Raw genomic sequence first — 19933 nt, 5'->3', positions numbered from 1 at the left:
GCTTTGTCAGTATATGGAGGTGGAGAAACACTACAAGATGAATAAGGCTTCTCTTCCTGGTTCTGGTGTTTTCTATTTTCTTCTTGTTCCTATCTCATGGCTGCCAACTGTGCATGTAAGGTTGCTCTAGTGACACCCCAACAAGTTGCAGTGGCATACATACTGATGGCTCCTCATCAAATCGCAGTGGCATTCCTATTGACAGCTTCCCAGTGAACCTCACAGGTGTCCCGAAAGTCAGCTTCCCAGCCTTGGCACACATGCAGTTTGGAGGGGTGGTTTACTCATTGCTCAGCATCTGTGGACCAGTTCTGGGCTGGGCAACCAAGCACATTTCTCTGGAATCTTGTGGTCTACAACCACACCTTTTCCACTGTGGTCTGAATTCTGGCCTTAGGAAGGAGGTTCTCTTTCCCACATTTGTTCCTTCTTTGGATAACCTCCCTGAGTCCCAGATATCCTTTTGTGTTATCTTTACTCCTTTATAGATCAGCACCTGGTATAGTTAATAGTTATTTATATTAACCTTTCCCTGTTCAAATTACTATCTGATTTCTGTCTCCTGATTAAACCTTGACTGGTATAAGAGGGGTTGGGGAAAAAGGGCTTCATTCCTAGGGAATAAACTTTCAAAGCACTTATTTAAAAACCCAAAGTATGCAAAGAACCAGAAAGATAATGTGCCCTTCTGCCAGAGTAATCTATTTCAAACGACTCTACTATCCTGATTACAACAAATGACATAGAAAAAAAACAGTGAGCATTCAAATCCAAGAAAGATAGTTTCTTATATTAAACCCTCAACCAAAAAATCAAATAAAACAAAACCCTGAAACTAAAAATTCAAACTGAAATATACAAGGGACTTAATCAACTGTTAATTTTCAGTGTTGTACCCAAATGAATATGTTCTGTGTTCAGTTTTAAAATTATCTGGAGGGAACAGGGAAAAGAAGCCTGACTAGCTAGACTTTATACATCTGTTTTCCACAAAAATATTATCTCAAACTAAGCCAGGTGCAGGGACACATGCCTGTAGTCCCATCTACCCAGGAGGCTAAATAGGGGATTGCTTGAGTCCAGGAGTTCAAGGCTGCAATAAGCTATTATCATACCTGATAATGGTCACTGCAATGCAGCCCAGAGTTTATGGATTATCCTTTCCATCTGACCCTCTATTCACTTCTCCTCTCTTATTTCTTTCTCACTGTCATTGGGTCTTAGAGGTTAGATAGGTTAACATTTGTTATCTTCCTCATTTATAGAGAATTACAAGTATGAACTATTAATCCTGCTAATATTAGAAATTGTATCAGTACTAACAGAGAGACCTCCATCTCAAAAAGACACACACACACGCACACACACACACATAATCACAAAATAAGCCAAAACAGGTCATGTTGGAAATGCAAGATCTGCAGTCATGATACTTTGAATATGGTATTCAGAGTCCCACGCTTAGAGTGGTAATGATTGAGAGTCATGATACCTGTCTCACAGGATTGTTGTAAAGATTAATACTTAGAGCAGTGTTTGACATAGAGCAAATCTCCATAAAGGCTATTTGTTGTGGTTATTGTTGTATTCATGACTCCTTTTTGACCATATAGAGTATTATAGCAAGAAGATTTCAATTGCTAGTAATGGAAAATCCAACTCAAACTAGCTTAAACAATACGAGGGAACCTTGGGGATTACATAATTCAAAAGTCAAGAGGTGGAAGGAGCTTTAAAGTTGTTTGATTCAGTGGCTCAGCAATATTATTAAAGACCCATGTTTTGACCAGGCACAGGGCCTCACATCTGTAATCCCAGCACTTTGGGAGGCCGAGGTAGATGGATCACTTGAGGCTAGGAGTTCAAGCCCATCCTGGACAACATGGTGAAACCCCATCTCTACTAAAAATACAAACATTAGCTGGGCACAATGGCATGCACCTGTATCCCAGTTACTCAGGAGGCGGAGGCGTGACAATTGCTTGGACCCAGGAAGCAGAGGTTGCAGTGACCTGAGATCATGACACTGCCCTCCAGCCTGAGTGACAGAGCGAGATTGTGTCTCAAAAGTAAATATATATATATGTATTTTTTTTTTTTTTCTTTTCTTTTTTGAGACGGAGTCTCGCTGTGTCCCCAGGCTGGAGTGCAGTGGCACGATCTCGGCTCACAGCAACCTCTGCCTCCCGGGTTTAAGCAATTCTCCTGCCTCAGCCTCCCAAGTAGCTGGGACTACAGGTGAGCGCCACCGCGCCCAGCTAATTTTTCTACTTTTTAGTAGAGATGAGGTTTCACCATGTTGGCCAGGCTGGTCTCAATCTCTTGATCTTGTGATCCGCCTGCCTCAGCCTCCCAAAGTGCTGGGATTACAGGTGTGAGCCACCACGCCCGGCCTAAAATTTTTAAAAAACCAATTTTTTCCCCATCTCTCTTTTTGGCCATTTCGTGATGATGGTTTTATTCTGTAGTTGAAGCCTCTGTAGCGTTAGGCTGATTGTCAGCTTAAATAATGAGGGCTGTGCTTCACTTTTACTTTCAGCTCTGTAATCCAAGCAAGAGTGCTGGTATTCACCAATGTTAAGACTGGCTCATGTCATGCACTCCACCCTCAGCCAATAACAAAGGTTGGGGAAATATAATGTACTGACTGGTTTGAGCCAGTCCTAGCCTACCCATGGACAGTGGGTGGAGTTTGCTTTCCAAACCATACATAGGCTACAAGGGGAAAAAGGAAAAAGCAATACAGAAGTTGCATAGACAAACAAAAATGATCTTGCTTAAATAATTTCTATCTAGTTTTCCTGCAAAACTTGTATGAATTCACATTATAATTTTTTTTCTTTTTGAGATGGAGTCTTGCTCTGTCGCCCAGGCTGGAGTGCAATGGTGTGATCTCGTCTCACTGCACCTTCTGGGTTCAAGAGATTCTCCTGCCTCAGCCTCCCGAGTAGTTGGGATTACAGGTGCCTGCCACCATGCCTGGCTAATTTTTGTATTTTTTAGTAGACACAGGGTTTCACCATGTTGGTTAGGCTGGCCTCAAACTCCTGACCTCAGGTGATCCACTCACCTCCGCCTCCCAAAGTGATGGGATTATAGGCGTGAGCAACCACACCCAGCCAATTCACATTTTAATTTTACAGAGACAATGAAGAAAAACACATCAATGAATAAAAAAGAACAACAAAGAAACTCTCTTACATAATCTTAACATGTGCTCATGGTTCTAAATCCTTTACACGTACTAATTCGTTCAATTCTCAAAACTACCATAAGTTTGACAAGACATTTGTCAAAGGTGAAGTCAGCATTTGGAACGCAGCCATTACGGCTTCAGCACCTATTTGCCTAACTCCTCTGCAAAGAGATGGGTGTTACTTCTGACATGCTGCAGAAAGTGCCACTGGTCTTGGTTCTATGGCTCTCCTCTCCCAAGAGGTCATCAGCATATTGCAACTGATGAATAAAGAGTTAAAGTATAAATAAATGACATTAGAAAGAGGTGTTTCTACTAAGTAATAAAACACACAAGTTCTTTCACCAATTGAGTAATTAGAAAAAGTTCGTCAATTCCATCCCACTCAGCTTCCAAACCATAACAGCATCTTCAGATTATAATGCCAAAGGTGATCAAGTACTTTGAAGCCAGGATCTCTAATGCCAGTGAAAAAAATTGCCAAAATTATGAGTCAGCTGTTTGATATTTAGAAAATCAACTAATCTCTTTGGGTCTGTTTCCTGTTCTTTGAAGTCATTTAACTTAAAAATATATTTCAAAAATAGCATGTCTACGCACAGAATTACCTCTACACTTTTAGAACTACCTCAATCTTTCTTCCTTAAATAATAGCTTGTGATTTTACTTGAAACCCATGTTTACTGGATATTTTATCATGGCTCTGGCATCCCACCAAATATGATCAAATTAAAAAGGAATTAAACTGGTAAACCAAGGAATAAATAACACACAAGAAACTTTGAAATCTCTCTGCAAGCTTCAGCTAGTTAATCCTCCCAAACATCCCCCTGGAGTCATGCTAAACAGTTTTCAAAGGTCAGCTCTCATTGAGAGTCTGACTTATTTTATTGAAGTCATAGAAAAACTCAGAGTTTATGGATTATTCTTTCCATCTCTCCCTCTATTCTCTTCTCCTCTTTGATTTCTTCTTTCTCACCACCATCGTGTCTTAGAGGTTACAGACAGGCTAACATTTTTTATCTTTCTCATTTATAGATAATTACAAGTATGAGCTATTATTAATCCTACTAATACTAGTAATTGTATCAGTACTAAATTACTGTGTTCTCATATAGAAATTATTGATGACAGGCATCTCATAGTAATTTCGATTTCATAAATTTATAATTCCAAAAAAATATATTTCAGGTAATGCAAATTTGTTTTCTACAATTTATATATTCCTTACCTCTTTGAGGGGAGTTCAGTAATTTCTATTTTATCCTAATATCAAAACCACTTTTCTGGGTTTCTCAATTTAGAAAGAAAATGCCTGTGAGGCTCATTCTTTTGGCTGGTGTTTCTCATCAACTTTAGAAAAAAGAAATCCCAGTGCACAGATAAAAATAGAAAGGTTATTTGGTAATAAACTAAATGTATTGCTATATTGGCCAATGAAACAGAAAGTAGAATGTATAATATCTAAAACAAATTCTTCAATGGTGAGATGCCTCATTTTCTGATTAAATTCTGTCAGCTTACAGAGACTTTTTATGGAAACTTAAATAGTTCACCTTGTACCCTGTAGAAAGTATCATGTACTTTTTTATGAGACATAGTAAGCTATACATAACAGATTAGAAAGAAAAAAAAGGAAAGATGAGTAAAACTGCAGAAACAAATGTGCATTATCATCTTCCTTGACTGATGGTATTGAATCTCCTCCCAGGTTGCCCTATTTTTCTAAATTTGCATTTGAAAAGAGGCAGCAAGGTTAATTTGCTCCTCCACTTCTCAACAAGAGCACCTGTGTTAGTCCGTTTGCATACTGCATGAAGAACTGCCCTAGACTCGGTAATTTCTAAAGGAAAGAGGTTTAATTGACTTACGGTTCAGCATGGTTGGGGAGGCCTCAGAAAACGTGCAATCATGGTAGAAGGTGAAGGGGAAACAAAGCGCCTTCTTTGCCAGGCTGCAGGAAGGTGGCGTGCCAAGCGAAGAGGGAAGAGTCCCTTATAAAACCATTGGATCTCGTGAGAACTAACTATCACGAGAACAGCATGGGGGAAACCCCCTCCCACCATGATTCAACTGCCTTCACCTGGTCTCTTCCTTGACACATGGGGATTATGGGGACACAAAGCCCAACCATAACAGCACCCCTTCTGCATCACTCTCCTTTTCCCTTCCCATCCTCCTGCCATCTTCAATTATGCTATTCTTAACATGCCCATCCCAAGACCCAGGTAAGTATTGAGCAGGAACTGACGGTGGTATATTCTCAGTTCATTAAGTTCTTGTCAGCCTGGAAGCTTCCACAACTAGGCATAAGAAGAAATCAACCCGGGCTCAGTGGCTCACGCCTGTAATCCCAGCAGTTTGGGAGGCCGAGGAGGGCGGATCAAGAGGTCAGGAGATTGAGACCGTCCTGGCTAACACGGTAAAACTCCGTCTCTACTAAAAATACAAAAAATTAGACGGGCATGGTGTTACGTGCCTGTAGTCCCAGCTACTCGGGAGGCTGAGGCAGGAGAATCACTTGAACCCGGGAGGTGGAGGTTGCAGTGAGCCGAGATCGCGCCTTTGCACTTCAGCCTGGTGACAGAGCGAGACTCCGTCTCAAAAATAAATAAATAAATAAATAAATAAATAAATAAATAAATAAATAAAGAAGAAATCGAAAGTGGTAGAGAATGCATCTGAATTTTTTTCCGCCTCCGTTAAAATGTCATGTATCAATGAGTGACAGAATCTTCACCAGATAAAGTGTACTGTATTGGGCAATCCCAGATGCATTAAAAGTTGTTAAAAGGATGGACTTTGGAGACAGACACCTCAGTTTCCACTTACTATTTAATAGCTATGTGTACTTGGTCAAGCCAGTTTGCTTCCTTATGCCTCAGTTTTGAAACTATAAAAGAGTACTTCCTTTATAGGGTATTATAAGGATTAAATAAACTGATACATGTGACATACTTAGAATTGTGCCAGGACCACAGTAAATTATATACAGGTATTTGTCATTATTAACCCATCTGAGATTTTAATCTCTTCTACATTCCCAAACAATGGTCATTCATCATATGTCTCCTTTCTCCCGAGAAAGAAGGAACTCATTACCTCTTGAAGTGGCCTATCTCGTTTTCTGACTATTGGAATGTTCATTTTCCTATAACAAGCCAATTTTTTTTTTTTTCTTATAGTTCTGGCTCACTGGTCTGAGGCCTTTCTTGGAGCTACATAAATGAATTTGATATTTGAATACAGTTCTCTCCTTCTCAGTTTCTCTAAGCTAAACATCCTCCATTCCTGCAATCATACACATGTAATATGGATCAGTATTTAATAACTAGTTTGTCTGTGGTCTTAAAAGAGTGGTACCCAGAAAGATGGGTCAGAAAGCAGAACTAATGCATCCCTCATTCCAGAGGGAATTCTAAGGTCCTATTACTTTGGGGATATTTTTAGAATTCCCATATTATCACCTCAAGTAAAACTCAAGTCAGTTTTGTGTGACTGCTACTAACTTGCAGCTCATCAACCCTTTCCGTGATTATGCAATTCCTTTCTAGTTTTTGTTCATTTGTGGGATGGTGGTAGGAAGGGGAGTAGTAACTAACAACTTTATAATTATTCCTATTGAATTTCATTTTGGCATCAGCCTATTACTTGAGTTTGTCAAGAGTTTCTTTTTAATTTTTAATCTATTGATCTTTGTTTTATCACATATTACTAAGTTTGCTCTTTCTTTTGATAGCCAAAAATACATACCTATCATATAAAGGGGAGGACAGAGTGCTGGGGAATCCAGGGTCCCACTTTTATTCTTGTTCTCAAAAATAATGTGCCTAAGTTGCAGAGAAAAAGAAACACTTATACACTGTTGATGGGAGTGTAAATTAGTTCAACCATTGTGGAAAGCAGTTGGACGATTCCTCAAAGACCTAAAAACAGAACTACCATTTGACCCAGCAATCCCAACACTAGGTATGTACCCAAAGGAATATGAATTGCTCTATCATGAAGATACATGCACGTGTATGTTCACTGCAGTACTATTTACAATAGTAAAGACATGGAATCAACCTAAATGCCTATCAATGGTAGACTGGATAAAGAAAATGTGGCACATATACACCATGGAGTATTATGCAACCATAAAAAAGAACGAGATCATGTTATTTGCAGGAACATGGATGGAGCTAGAGGCCATTATCCTTAGCAAAGTGACACAGAAACAGAAGCAAATACTGCATGTTCTCACTTATAAGTGGGAGCTAAATGATTACACGTGGACATATAGAGGGGAACAACGCACACTGGAGGGAGAAGATCAGGAAAAATAATGAATGGATACTAGGCTTAATACCTGGGTGACAAAATAATCTGTTCAACAAGCCTGCATGACACAAGTTTATCCTGAACTTAAAAGTTAAAGAAAATTAAAAAGAATATGTTCAAGCTACTTCTTAACTACTTAGCCTGTGTACCTCACAGATTTATTTTTTAAGGCTAGATGCTAAGAACACTCAAATTGTGTCTATCTATCATGAAGACTATAAGCTGGGTGCAGTGACTCACACCTGTAATCTCAACCTTTTGGGAGGCCAAGGTTGATTGCTTGAGCCCAGAAGTTCAAGACCAGTCTGGGCAACATAGTGAGATCTCAACTCTACAAAAAAATTTAAAAAGAAAACTAGCTGGGAGTGGTGGTGCCCACTTGTAGTCCCAGCTAGTCAGGAGGCTGAGGTGGGAGGATTGCCTGAGCCCAGAAGTTCAAGGCTGCAGTGGGCTATGATTGTAACACTGCACTCCAGTCAGGAGCAACAGACTGAGACCCCATCTCAAAAAAAAAAAAAAAAAGAAAGAAGGAAAAAAAAGTAAAGATTATAAATAATCCCTACTAAAAAAGCTATGGAAACAAGCAAAAAAACACAAGCTTAGTCTAAAAAAAAAAATCAGAATGGATTTATTGAGAATATGGAGAAGGGTATGAAATAAATTTTTAACCCTTGAGTTTCTTGTTTGTTTAATCCCTGGGTATCTAGGCATCTCTTCATGCGTAGCTCAAGCTCTGAGAACTGCCTCTCTGCCCACACAGCCAGCACTTCGTTTGCATCGCTGCTCTTAACTTTGTCAATGAGCAGAGTTAAACATTTGCACGTCTATCTCCTCCTGAAGAACATGAGCTCCTCAAGAGCAAAAAAAGCATTTTAAGAACTTCTGTACCCAGCATGGAGCCTAACACATAGTAGATAATATTATACACTATAATAAATACAGTTGATCCTTGAACAACATGGGTTTGAACTGTGTGGGTTCACTTATATGTGATTCTATTTCAATAAAAGTTACACCAAGTGTGCCTACCTCCCCTGCCTCCCCTTTCACCTTCTCCTTCTCTTTCACTCCTCAAACCACTGATACAGCAAGACCTTCTCATCTTCCTCCTTCTCCTCAGCCTACTCAATGTGAAGACAACAAGGATGAAGATCTTCATGATGATCCATTTCCACTTAATGAATAGCAAATATATTTTATCTTCCTTATGATTTTTAAATACATTTTCTTTCCTCTAGTTTATTGTTAGAATACAGTATATAACACATATACAAAATATTCATAATCGATTTTATATTATAGGTAAGATGCATTAGTAGTTAAGTTTTGGAGGAGTCAAAAGTTATACGAGGAGGGTTGATGCAACTGTAATTGACCAAGCATGCTAATTAAATGTCCCTACGGGTATAAGGCCAATCATCAACTTAGGTAACGGCTTAAGTATATGAATTGTAAAGAGTAAGGACATTTTCCCTATGCTATCCCACTCCCTACATCCACTATATCCCTTTCATCCATTCACTGTGACCAGAAGTTTCATTAAATGGTGATACCTTTAATTCTACAACTCAACCTAAAATGCAAATATCCTATATGGAGAAGCAAAACTTTGGCATACATTTTCATTGAGTTGTAAATAAATCATATAGTTTACTCTGTCCAGTGCACAATTTATAGAGGTTGGGGTGGTCGTGGAAAAAGAGTATCTATCATCCCGGCAGGTCTCAAATTCCCTTAGCGTCAGCCCCACTGTGGCCATGGGCCAATAAAATCCTGAAGCATCAGCCCACCAACAAGTAGAGCCTAGAAAACACTGCTGTTTTCACACATACTGTGCCTAGAGCATGAATTCACCCTGTAGGTGTCCATGTGATCATCTGAACCAAGTTTCTCAATCAAACACCCACCCCATGGAGCCTGGCTACCTAACTGGCTACTTGGCCAGAGTCTCAGGCACCTGGGTCTCCCTCTGAAGGAGGGAACATATTCCTAAATCCTAGTTAGCAATTAAGAGACCTGGCTTTCTTGCTCTCCACTCTCTCTAAAAAAGACTTTCCAGGATTATTCTTAGGGAGGCCTTTCGACCAGACCTGCCCTGAGAACCCTGCTGCCCCAGGGCAGTGATGTTCGCATTCTTTGACTAGTAACTCCCCTCAGCCATTCTTCTTCGCCTGAATAGGAACCTGACTTTTGCCTCCCACCCTCTAACTTGGGCTTGGAGATGCTCATCCCACTCCTGCCCTGGTCATTATACCCTAACCATTGCCAATCCTGGCTTAGTACCAGTTTGCTTCCTCCTCTGAAGGAATTTCTGCATTTTTGTCAGTCCTGGTCACATGATTTATGACTAAGAGAAAGAAAAAGGCAGGGAGTGGGGAAATAGGAAAAGGAACTACTAGAGACAACAAATATTAAAACTTCCATCTGCCTCATGTATTTTGCCTAGTCTAGAACTGGTCAGTGGCATAGGTTTTAAATTTCATGTACTCAGAATTTCCTCAAAAAGCTTCTCTAACTGTAGCTTCTCTGTCTTGGCCGTAGGACCCTCTCTCAAACAATGCCCCACCAGATTGAGGCTAACACATCCAGAAGTAGCCAGTTCTGCAGGAGGCTGGGTGTCAGCTAAGCTCAAATGCCAAAGTAAATAGAGGAGGGAGGGGGCACAGGATGAAGAGACCAAAGGGGCATTTCCCAGTCTAGACAGGAGGACTGCTTTTTTTAAAAGCTGTGTTTTTAAAACCCTGCTCATTCAAAACTGTAAATTCTTAAGAAGTAAGTTTGCCTTTCACTAGTGGCTATCTTACTTTTTTGTTGGTTTCTTTTGCCATATTTACAGCACTGGATAGGTTGGTTTTATTTTTCTATTGCACATAAGAGCATTTAATATTTAACATTTCATCAGTGAGATAGTTATAAAACCCATAGTTCTGAAAGAAATGCAATGCTTCATTGTATGTTAGATGAGTAAGTAGAAGCCTTTTAATCATAAGTTTATTCGGCATTTTAGATACTTTTGAAATTATTTTTTATGGAATAATTTCATCATAAGTAGCATATCTCAGGTTTATTTAACATATAATTTAAGAGAGGGCAGTGTTTCAAAGTGGAAAACAAACTAGACTAAGAATCAGAAGTTCTAAATTCTAGACCTTTTAGTAACTGTTGAAGTTTAGGTAAAACCTCAGACTTCTCATCTATAGAATGCAGGAGCTGAAAAAGAAGACTGCTTAATTGACACAGTTTTTATCCAGCTTAATAACTTTATTTGCCAAGAGTGTAGTGCAGTAAAAAAAGAAATGCACTTGGATTCAAAAGACTCAGATGTAAATCTAAGCGCTGCTTCTAACTTTACTTGTGACATTGAGCATTTACCTTCTCCTGTTTCCCTCATCTGTAATAAAAAGAAAATGAAACAGATGTTGTCTAAGGTCATTTCCAGCTCTAAAATTTTATATCAAAGAAAAATGTCTGTGGTACACATGGTGTCTTCCGTTTGCATGTAAAATGTGATGTTTTGCTCTAAGTAACCTAAGAGAAATACATGTATTTGTAAAGCATTTCCCGAGTTTGCTGGAACACACATTTATCCCGCAAACAGTGAACCTTAAGTTCTTAAGGCAGAAAAGCTGTCTTAAGAGCCTTGTTTGCTTCATCTCTCTTCTGAGTACCTAAGCTCAGGCTCTGCAACTGAGCTTAAACCTTATTACTACAAAGCTTCTTCCAAGTGACTTCTGTAGGCCATAAAGACAACTATAATCAAATTTGGTTTTTACCTCCTGTTTATAAATATGCTTCTTAGGTCAAAAAGCCACTTATCAAATAAACTGAACTTTTAAATTTTCTTACATAAAACGCTTAATCCAAAAATATTTTTGTATTTACAATTCCTGGGTTTTTGTTGTTGCTGTTGTTGTTGTTGCTGCTGCTGCTGCTGCTGCTGCTGCTGCTAAAATGCCTTAACTATTCACACAAAGTATCTTTGCTTCAAAAGGAAGTCAGAACTACAGTCACGAGTGGTTTACAGAATATTTTCTGATAGTCTTTGCTTCATTTCAGTATCGTGCCATGATTGGCTGTTGCTAGCTACAAATAAGGAAGTCTTCAAGTTGGGGGATTTCTCAGTGGAAGTTCCCACTTCAACAGAAGGGAGAGCTCTGGACAGTTTGAGCAGCATTGATAGAGGCTGTGGAAAACACTTTCCGACTGTGTAACTGTTTACATCTTTACAGAGGAATATTCTACAAAGGAAGACTTGTAACCTGGAGAAGAGGTAATCTAATTTCAATAGTTCCTACTGATTCTCAACCTAGCAAGGTGGCCTGGATGTCTTAAACTGAAGTGTTGCAGATATGTTACCCTCTTTCTCTTGCTATGTGAGTAATTTATGACATGATTCAATAATGCCTTTGTAGTCAATATCATAGTTAGAAATTTGGCCTTCAAAAAATGGCTGGATGTGGTGGGTCATGCCTATAACCCTAGCACTTTGGGAGGCCGAAGTGGGAGGATCACTTGAGCCCAGGATCTTGAGACCAGCCTGGGCAACATAGTGAGACCCCATCTCTATTTAATTAATAAATAAATAGGGTCCCTAGCCAAGACCAAGGTAAATTTTTTTAAAATTTTCAATTTCTTTCTAACTTTTAAGATAGAATTTATGTCTCTACCTGAATGATATTTTTTTAAGTTTATATCTGGAATGAGAGCTTTCTCCAATGAATGATTTTTATAACATAATGTTGATATTTATGCTGAAAGATATTTGGCTTAAGTTGTTCATAACTTACTAGGCTGAAAAGTAAATTAAAGTAAAAGTATATTCATACTTTTTTGGTTATCTTTTTAAAAATCGATCCTGGCCTGATCCAGTGTGTCTATTCAAACATTAACTCAAGGCTGGGCGCGGTGGTTCACTCCTGTAATCCCAGCACTTTGGGAGGCTGAGACCAGCAGATCACCTGAGGTCAGGAGTTGGAGACCAGCCTGGCCAACATGATGAAACCCCGTCTCTACTGAAAATACAAAAATTGGCCGGGCGTGGTGGTGCATGCCTGTAATCCCAGCCACTCAGGAGGCTAAGCCAGGAGAATCACTTGAACCCAGGAGGCAGAGGTTGCAGTGAGCTAAGACGGTGCCATTGCCTAGGCAACAAGAGCAAAACTCCATCTCAAAATAATAATAATAATAATTAACTCAAGTTTAGTATTTTTTCTCATCTCATAAAAAGCACATGATAGTGAATATTTCATTACACTAAAGTATTAATCTTATAGACAGTGCTGCATCTCCTTGGACCATTTAAACTTACACAGTTATAGTAATCTAGTCTTATTCTATTACCAATTAGCCCTTATATTTTCACAACCAAAAATGAATATTAAATATCATGTAATATTTCATAAAGTTATTTTCTTAAGAATAATCATAGGAAAAATGACAGCTCAAAAAGATTAAAAGTAAAGAATTATTATCGCTATTGTTAAATTATTATAATAGCTGTGATATTCAAGCTTGTAAGTGGCAGAACCAGGGCTTAACTATGAATTCATATCACCTCTTTATCCATGGCTTTCTGTTACTACTGGTCTACCTTCTTATAATATTAAAATAATATTTGAGAGATGTCATATCCCAAAACATGGAGACTCTTATGATAGAAAATGGAAGATGACTTGGCCATGTTCACACTGCAACCAAGTCATTTTTAGAAGCCAGGTCTTTCTTCTCACTCACCCACTCCCATCTCCTCACTCCCTCCAGGATACACTTCCACGTGCACCCAGGTGGGGCGCACTAGTGTGCCTCCAAGCAGTTAGCTTCAGAGCCAGAAGAAGATGTGGGGTTGTATACCCAGTCTAACCTGTCTGAGGTTCTGCCCGGCAGCCAACTGGGGCTCTACAGCAATGTCTAGTTACTTCTTTCAAACACTTATGGCATTGAGTCATAGAGATAACTAACTAGATGATTAAAAATAAATAAAGCTCCCCTGAAAAAGTTCTGATTAGAATTTCATGAAACTTATGCACTAATTTGAGTAAAGTGATCATCCTTATAGCATAGAAACTTCCTGCCTGAATGTTCTATTAATGTGTCTCTAATGTATTAAGGCCTCAGTAGAATACATTTATCATTACATGTATTCCAGTATATTTTGTTTTGTCTTCTTGTGTGTGTAGTAAAGGTACTTGATAGGGATATTCTTTCCACTATATTTTCTAACTAATTATTGCTGGCTTCTTAATTTCACAATTTTATCTTTCATCTAGCAATTTTATTGATCCCTCATTTTTCCTAAATTACTTTAGGTAACTCACATGTGATGCCTAGACAGAAAAAAATACAATCATGTATTATCCTTTTTTTTCCTCACCACACTGGCCAGAATTTCTGGAACAGTGTTTAATAACAGAGAAGAGAGCAGTCAACTTTGTCTTGTTTCTGATCTCAGTGGGAATTTCCCTAGTGGTTAACATTAAGAATGAGGTTGGCTGTTGGTTTGAGATAAGTACATTTATCATAAAAACCAAATAATTGCCAAGTACCTTGTTTACTAAAGGCTTACTTAAATAAAAACAAAATGGAGACTTCATGTTAAACTATACTCAATGTTTTTTTGGTATCATTAGAGACAACTGTATGGTTTTTCTACTTCAAACTGTGTAGTAGTCTGCTGTTACACAAGACAGTCATTGCATTTTTAAAAACTCCATGTCATCAAAAATCATGATATTAAAATGATTGCTTTGGTAATAAAGGTAGATTTATAGTTATAAGCTATGTTTTGTTGTTGCTCCAATTAAAATAATAAATTGGTAGTTCAAAATAAACCAACCAAACCTACACATTTCCTCTTTTTCTCTTCAATCCACATGCTTAGACACCTCTTCTCTATTATTTTGGCTTCACAATTCTGTTCACAACTCAAACTAACAGAAGAAGAATGAAAACAATGTGACATAAGCCAAGGAACCCTATCCAGGCAGAGCAACCAAATAAACAAAGCAGCTGTTCCTATGCTTTGTGCAAAAAGCCTTCTTCCTATTATGACAGTGCTAGCTGCAGACCACAGTTCAGTTACAACAGTGGTAAGCAAAATGTGTGTCCAAATTGATTAATTTTATATCCAACTTATATTAAGAAAATGTATGCTAAAGAGAAATGTTTGAAATTTGCTGAGAATTTTTAATATTCATATTCTCAACTAGAAGTTTAGTGTGCATTTTTGTTTTTATATTCATAAGTCTGTAAAAATTAGTCTGTATTTTTATTTTCTAGAACATATCACTGATAGGTTTCAGTATTAAACTGAGACTAGTTTAATAAAGTAAAATGATAAAAATACCAAAATGTTCCAGGTTCTAAAGAAAATTCAATAGGAGTTATCTGTTCCTTGAAATGTTTAAAGAAGAAATCCATAATACTGTTGGGCCTTGGCATCCCCTTTTGAAAATAATTCTTTAAATGCTATTACAATGTCTTCTATTGTTATTGATCTATTTGGGGTTTATGCTATTTTTCATGCAGCTTAGTTTATTTGCTTTGGCTTAGCAATGATTCTTTTTAAAAATTTTTCAAATATATTGGCATACATGGTATCATCTTGAACTTTTTAAAATCATCTCCGTAACTATGTGGATAACCCTTTTTCATGATGCATTTTGTCCATTTGTTTTCTGTCTCTCTTTTTTTCTGATTGGATGTCACAGAATTAATTTCTTGGATCTATTCCTTCTATAGTTAGCTCTTCGTAAAATTGTTTTTGCTTTATCTTTATTAATATTTTCTCAATGCCTTTTTTAGACTATTTTACTTTTCTCTTTTCTAAGTTTGTGAGTTGAATTCTTAGTTAATTTATTGTTATTCTTTCTTCTTTTATAATGAAAATATTTAAGGCTAGGATTTTTTTGGTACTATTTTAACATCTTACAACTTTTGATATGTTGCTTTCACATTTCACTGTCTTACAGTTTTTAATTGAAGTTTTATTTCCTCTTTGATCAGATTTATTTAGGATAGTGAAGGGTTCTTTTAGTGAGTAGTCTTTTTAAAACCATTTTAGATTTAGAGAAAATTTGAGTGAACACTACAGATAATTCACATATACCACCCTTTCTACCCCCACCACTCACAGCATCCCCTATTATTGACAATTTGCATTAGTATGGTACATTTGTTACAATTTATGAACCAATATGGGTACATTATTATTAACTCAAGTCCATAGTTTATTCAGGTTTTCTTATTTTTTCCCTTTTTAAAACTGAGGTGAAATTCATATAACACAAAACTAATCATTTTAAAATGAACAATTCAGTGGCATTCAGTACACTGACAATGTTATGTAACCACCACCTCTATTTAGTTTCAAAACATTTTTACCACCCCAAAAGGAAACAGTGTACTATTAAGCAATTGTTCACATTTCTCACTCCCCTCAGCCCCTGGCAACCACAAATCCACATTTTGTCTCTGGATGTATCTATTCTGAATATTTCATATAAGTGAAACCAGACAGTGTGACTTTCTTTTTTTTACTATTATTTTACTTTAAGTTCTGGGATACAAGTGCAGAACGTGTAGGTTTGTTACATATGTATACATGTGCCCTGGTGGTTTGTTGCACCTATCAACCTGTCATCTAGGTTTTAAGCCCCACATGCATTAGCTATTTATCCCTCCTTCCTCTCGCCCCTCAACCCTGACTAGCCCCAGTGTATGTTGTTCCCCTCCCTGTGTCCATGTGTTCTCATTGTTCATCTCACACTTATGAGTGAGAACATGTGATGTTTGGTTTTCTGTTCTTGTGTTAATTTGCTGAGGATGATGGCTTTGAGCTTCATCCATGTCCCTGCAAAGGACATGATCTCATTCTTTTTATGGCTGCATAGTATTCCAGGTATATATGTACCACATTTTCTTTATTCTGTCTATCACTGATGGGCATTTGGATTGGTTCCATGTCTTTGCTATTGTAAACAGTGCTGCACTAAACATATGTGTGCATGTGTCTTTATAGTAGAATGATGTATATTCCTTTGGTTATATACCCATTAATAGGATTGCTGGATCAAATGGTATTTCTGGTTCTAGATCCTTGAGGAATCACCACACTCTCTTCCACAATAGTTGAACTAATTTACATTTCCACCAACAGTATAAAAACGTTCCTATTTCTCCAAAGCCTCATCAGCATCTATTGTTTCTTGTTTTTAATAATCACCTTTCCGACTGGCATGAGATGGTATCTCATTTTGGTTTTGATTTGCATTTCTCTAATGATCAATGATGTTGAGCTTTTTTCCTGTGTTTGTTGGCTGCATAAATGTCTTCTTTTGAGAAGTGTCTGTTCATATCCTTTGCCCACTCTTTGATAGGGTTGTTTTTTTCTTGTAAATTTGTTTAAGTTCCTTGTAGATTCTGGATATTATACCTTTTTCAGATGGATAGATTGCAAAAATTTTCTTCCATTCTGTAGGTTGATGCTCACTCTAATGATAGTTTCTTTTGCTGTGCAGAAACTCTTTAGTTTAATTAGATCCCATTTGTCAATTTCGGCTTTTCTTGCAGTTGCTTTTGGCATTTTCATCGTGAAGTCTTTGCCCATGCCTATGTCCTGAATGGTCTTACCTAGGTTTTCTTCCAGGGATTTTATGGTTTTAGGTCTTATGTTTAAGTCTTTAATCCATCTTTAGTTAATTTTTGTATAAAGTGTAAGGAAGGGGTTCAGTTTCAGTTTTCTGCATATGGCTAGCAACTTTTCCCGACACCATTTATTAAATGGGAAATCCTTTCCCCATTGTTTGTTTTTGTCCAGTTTGTCAAAGATCAGATGGTTGTAAATGTGTGGTGTTATTTCTGAGGTCTCTGTTCTGCTCCATCGGTCTATATGTCTGTTTTTGTACCAGTACCATGCTGTTTTGGTTACTGTAGCCTTATAGTATATTTTGAAGTCAGGTAACATGATGCCTCCAGCTTTGTTCTTTTTGCTTAGGGTTGTCTTGGCTATATGGGCTCTTTTGGGGTTTTAATATGAAATATAAAGTAGTTTTTTCTAATTCTGTGAAAAATGTCAGTGGTAGTTTGATGGAAATAGCATTGAATCTATAAATTACTTTAGGCTGTATGGCCATTTTCTTGATGTTGATTCTTCCTATCCATGAGCATGGAATGTTTTTCCATTTGTTTGTATCCTCTCTTATTTCCTTGAGCAGTAGTTTGTAGTTCTCTTTGAAGAGGTCCTTCATGTCTCTGGTTAACTGTATTCCTAGGTATTTTATTCTCTTTGTAGCAATTGTGAATGAGTTCATTCAAGATTTTGCTCTCTGTTTGTCTATTATTGGTGTATAGGAATGCTTGTGATTTTTGCACACTGATTTTGTATCCTGAGACTTTGCTGAAGTTGCTTATTAGCTTATGGAGTTTTGGGGCTGAGATTATGAGGTTTTCTAAATATAGACTCATATCATCTGTAAACAGAGACAATTTGATTTCTTCTCTTCCTATTTGAATATGCTTTATTTCTTTCTCTTGTCTGATTGCCCTGGCCAGAACTTCAAATACTATGTTGAATAGGAGTGGTGAGAGAGGGCATCCTTGTCTTGTGATGGTTTTCAAAGGAAATGCTTACAGCTTTTGCCCATTTCGCATGACATTGGCTGTGGGTTTGTCATAAATAGCTCTTATTATTTTGAGCTATGTTCCATCAATGCCCAGTTTCTTGAGAGTTTTTAACATGAAGGGATGTTGAATTTTATTGAAGGCTTATTCTGCTTCATTTGAGATAATCACATGGTTTTTGTCATTGGTTCTATTTATGTGATGGATTACATTTATTGATTTGTGTATGTTGAACCAACTTTGTGTCCCAGGGATGAAGCCGATTTGATCTTGGTGGATAAGCTTTTTGATGTGCTGTTGGATTCGGTTTTCCAGTACTTTATTGAGGATTTTTGCATTAATGTTAATCAGAGACATTGGCCTGAAGTTTCTTTTTTTGTTGTGTTTCTGCCAGGTTTTGGTATCAGTATGATGCTGGCCTCAAAATGAGTTAGGGAGGAGTCCCTCCTTTTCAATTGTTTGAATAGTTTCAGAAGGAATGGTACAAGCTCCTCTTTGTACCTCTGGTAGAATTCATCCATGAATCCATCTGGTCCTGGGCTTTTTTTGGTTGGTAGGGTATTAATTACGGCCCCAATTTCAGAACTTGTTATTGGTCTATTCAAGTATCAACTTCTTTCTGGTTTAGTCTTGGGAGCGTGTATGTGTCCAGGAATTTATCCATTTCTTCTAGATTTTCTAGCTTATTTGCATAGAGGTATTTATAGTATTTGCTGATAGTAGTTTGCATTTCTGTGAGGTCAGAGGTGATATTCCCTTTATCAATTTTTATTGTGTCTATTTGAGTCTTCTCTCATTTCTTTTTTATTAGTCTAGCTAGCCATCTATTTTGTTAATTTTTTCAAAAAACCAGCTCCTGGATTCATTGAGTTTTTGAAAGGTTTTTTGGTGTCTCTATCTTCTTCAGTTCTGCTCTGAACTTAGTTATTTCTTGTCTTCTCCTAGGTTTTGGATTTGTTTGCTCTTGCTTCTCTAGCTTTTTTAATTGTGATGTTAGGGTGTCAATTTGAGTTCTAGCTTTCTAATGTGGGCATTTAGTGCTATAAACTTCCCTCTTAACACTGCTTTAGCTGTGTCCCAGAGATTCTGGTACATCTCGTTGTTCTCATTGGTTTCAAATAACTTCTTGATTTCTGCCTTAATTTCATTATTTACCTAGGAGTCATTCAGGAGCATGTTGTTCAATGTCCATGTAGTTGTGTGATTTTGAGTGAGTTTCTTAATCCTGATTTCTAATTTGATTGCACTCTGGTCTGAGAGACTGTTATAATTTCAGTTCTTTTGCATTTGCTGAGGAATGTTTTACTTCCAATTATGTGGTCTATTTTAGAATAAGTGCCATGTGGCACTAAGAAGAATGTCTATTCTGTTGATTTGGGGTGGAGAGTTTTGTACATGTCTGTTAGGTCCATTTGATCCAGAGCTGAGTTCAAATCCTGAATATCCTTGTTAATTTTCTGTCTCGTTGATCTAATATTGACAGTGGGGTATTAAAGTCTCCCAGTATTATTGTGTGGAAGTCTAAGTCTCTTCGCAGGTGTCCAAGAACTTGTTTTATGAATCTGGTTGCTCCTGTATCAATTTTTGGTCTCATTGATCTGTCTAATATTGACAGTGGGGTGTTAAAGTGTCCCACTATTATTGTGTGGGAGTCTAAATCTCTTTGTAGGTCTCTAAGAACTTGCTTTATGAATCTGGGTGCTTCTGTATTAGGTGCATATATATTTAGGACAGGTAGCTCTTCTTGTTGCATTGATCCCTTTACCATTATGCAATGCCCTTCTTTGTCTTTTTTGA

General features: G+C 37.5%; 1 protein-coding gene across 1 annotated transcript in view; it reads left to right on the top strand.

Annotated features, from left to right (window-relative positions):
* The first annotated feature begins 11638 nt into the window (after positions 1 to 11638).
* Positions 11639 to 19933, top strand: part of TANK (TRAF family member associated NFKB activator) — a 112019-nt gene continuing 103724 nt past the window's right edge. Inside the window, exon 1 of the mRNA XM_010368006.2 lies at positions 11639 to 11789. The gene's annotated coding sequence lies outside the window, so the exon portion shown is untranslated. The remainder of the gene's footprint in view (positions 11790 to 19933) is intronic.

This window comes from Rhinopithecus roxellana, chromosome 14, assembly GCF_007565055.1.
Source record: "Rhinopithecus roxellana isolate Shanxi Qingling chromosome 14, ASM756505v1, whole genome shotgun sequence".
Classification (NCBI taxonomy): Eukaryota; Metazoa; Chordata; class Mammalia; order Primates; family Cercopithecidae; genus Rhinopithecus; species Rhinopithecus roxellana.
Note: the sequence above shows the minus strand (reverse complement) of the source record. Positions and strands in the feature narration are given on the sequence as shown.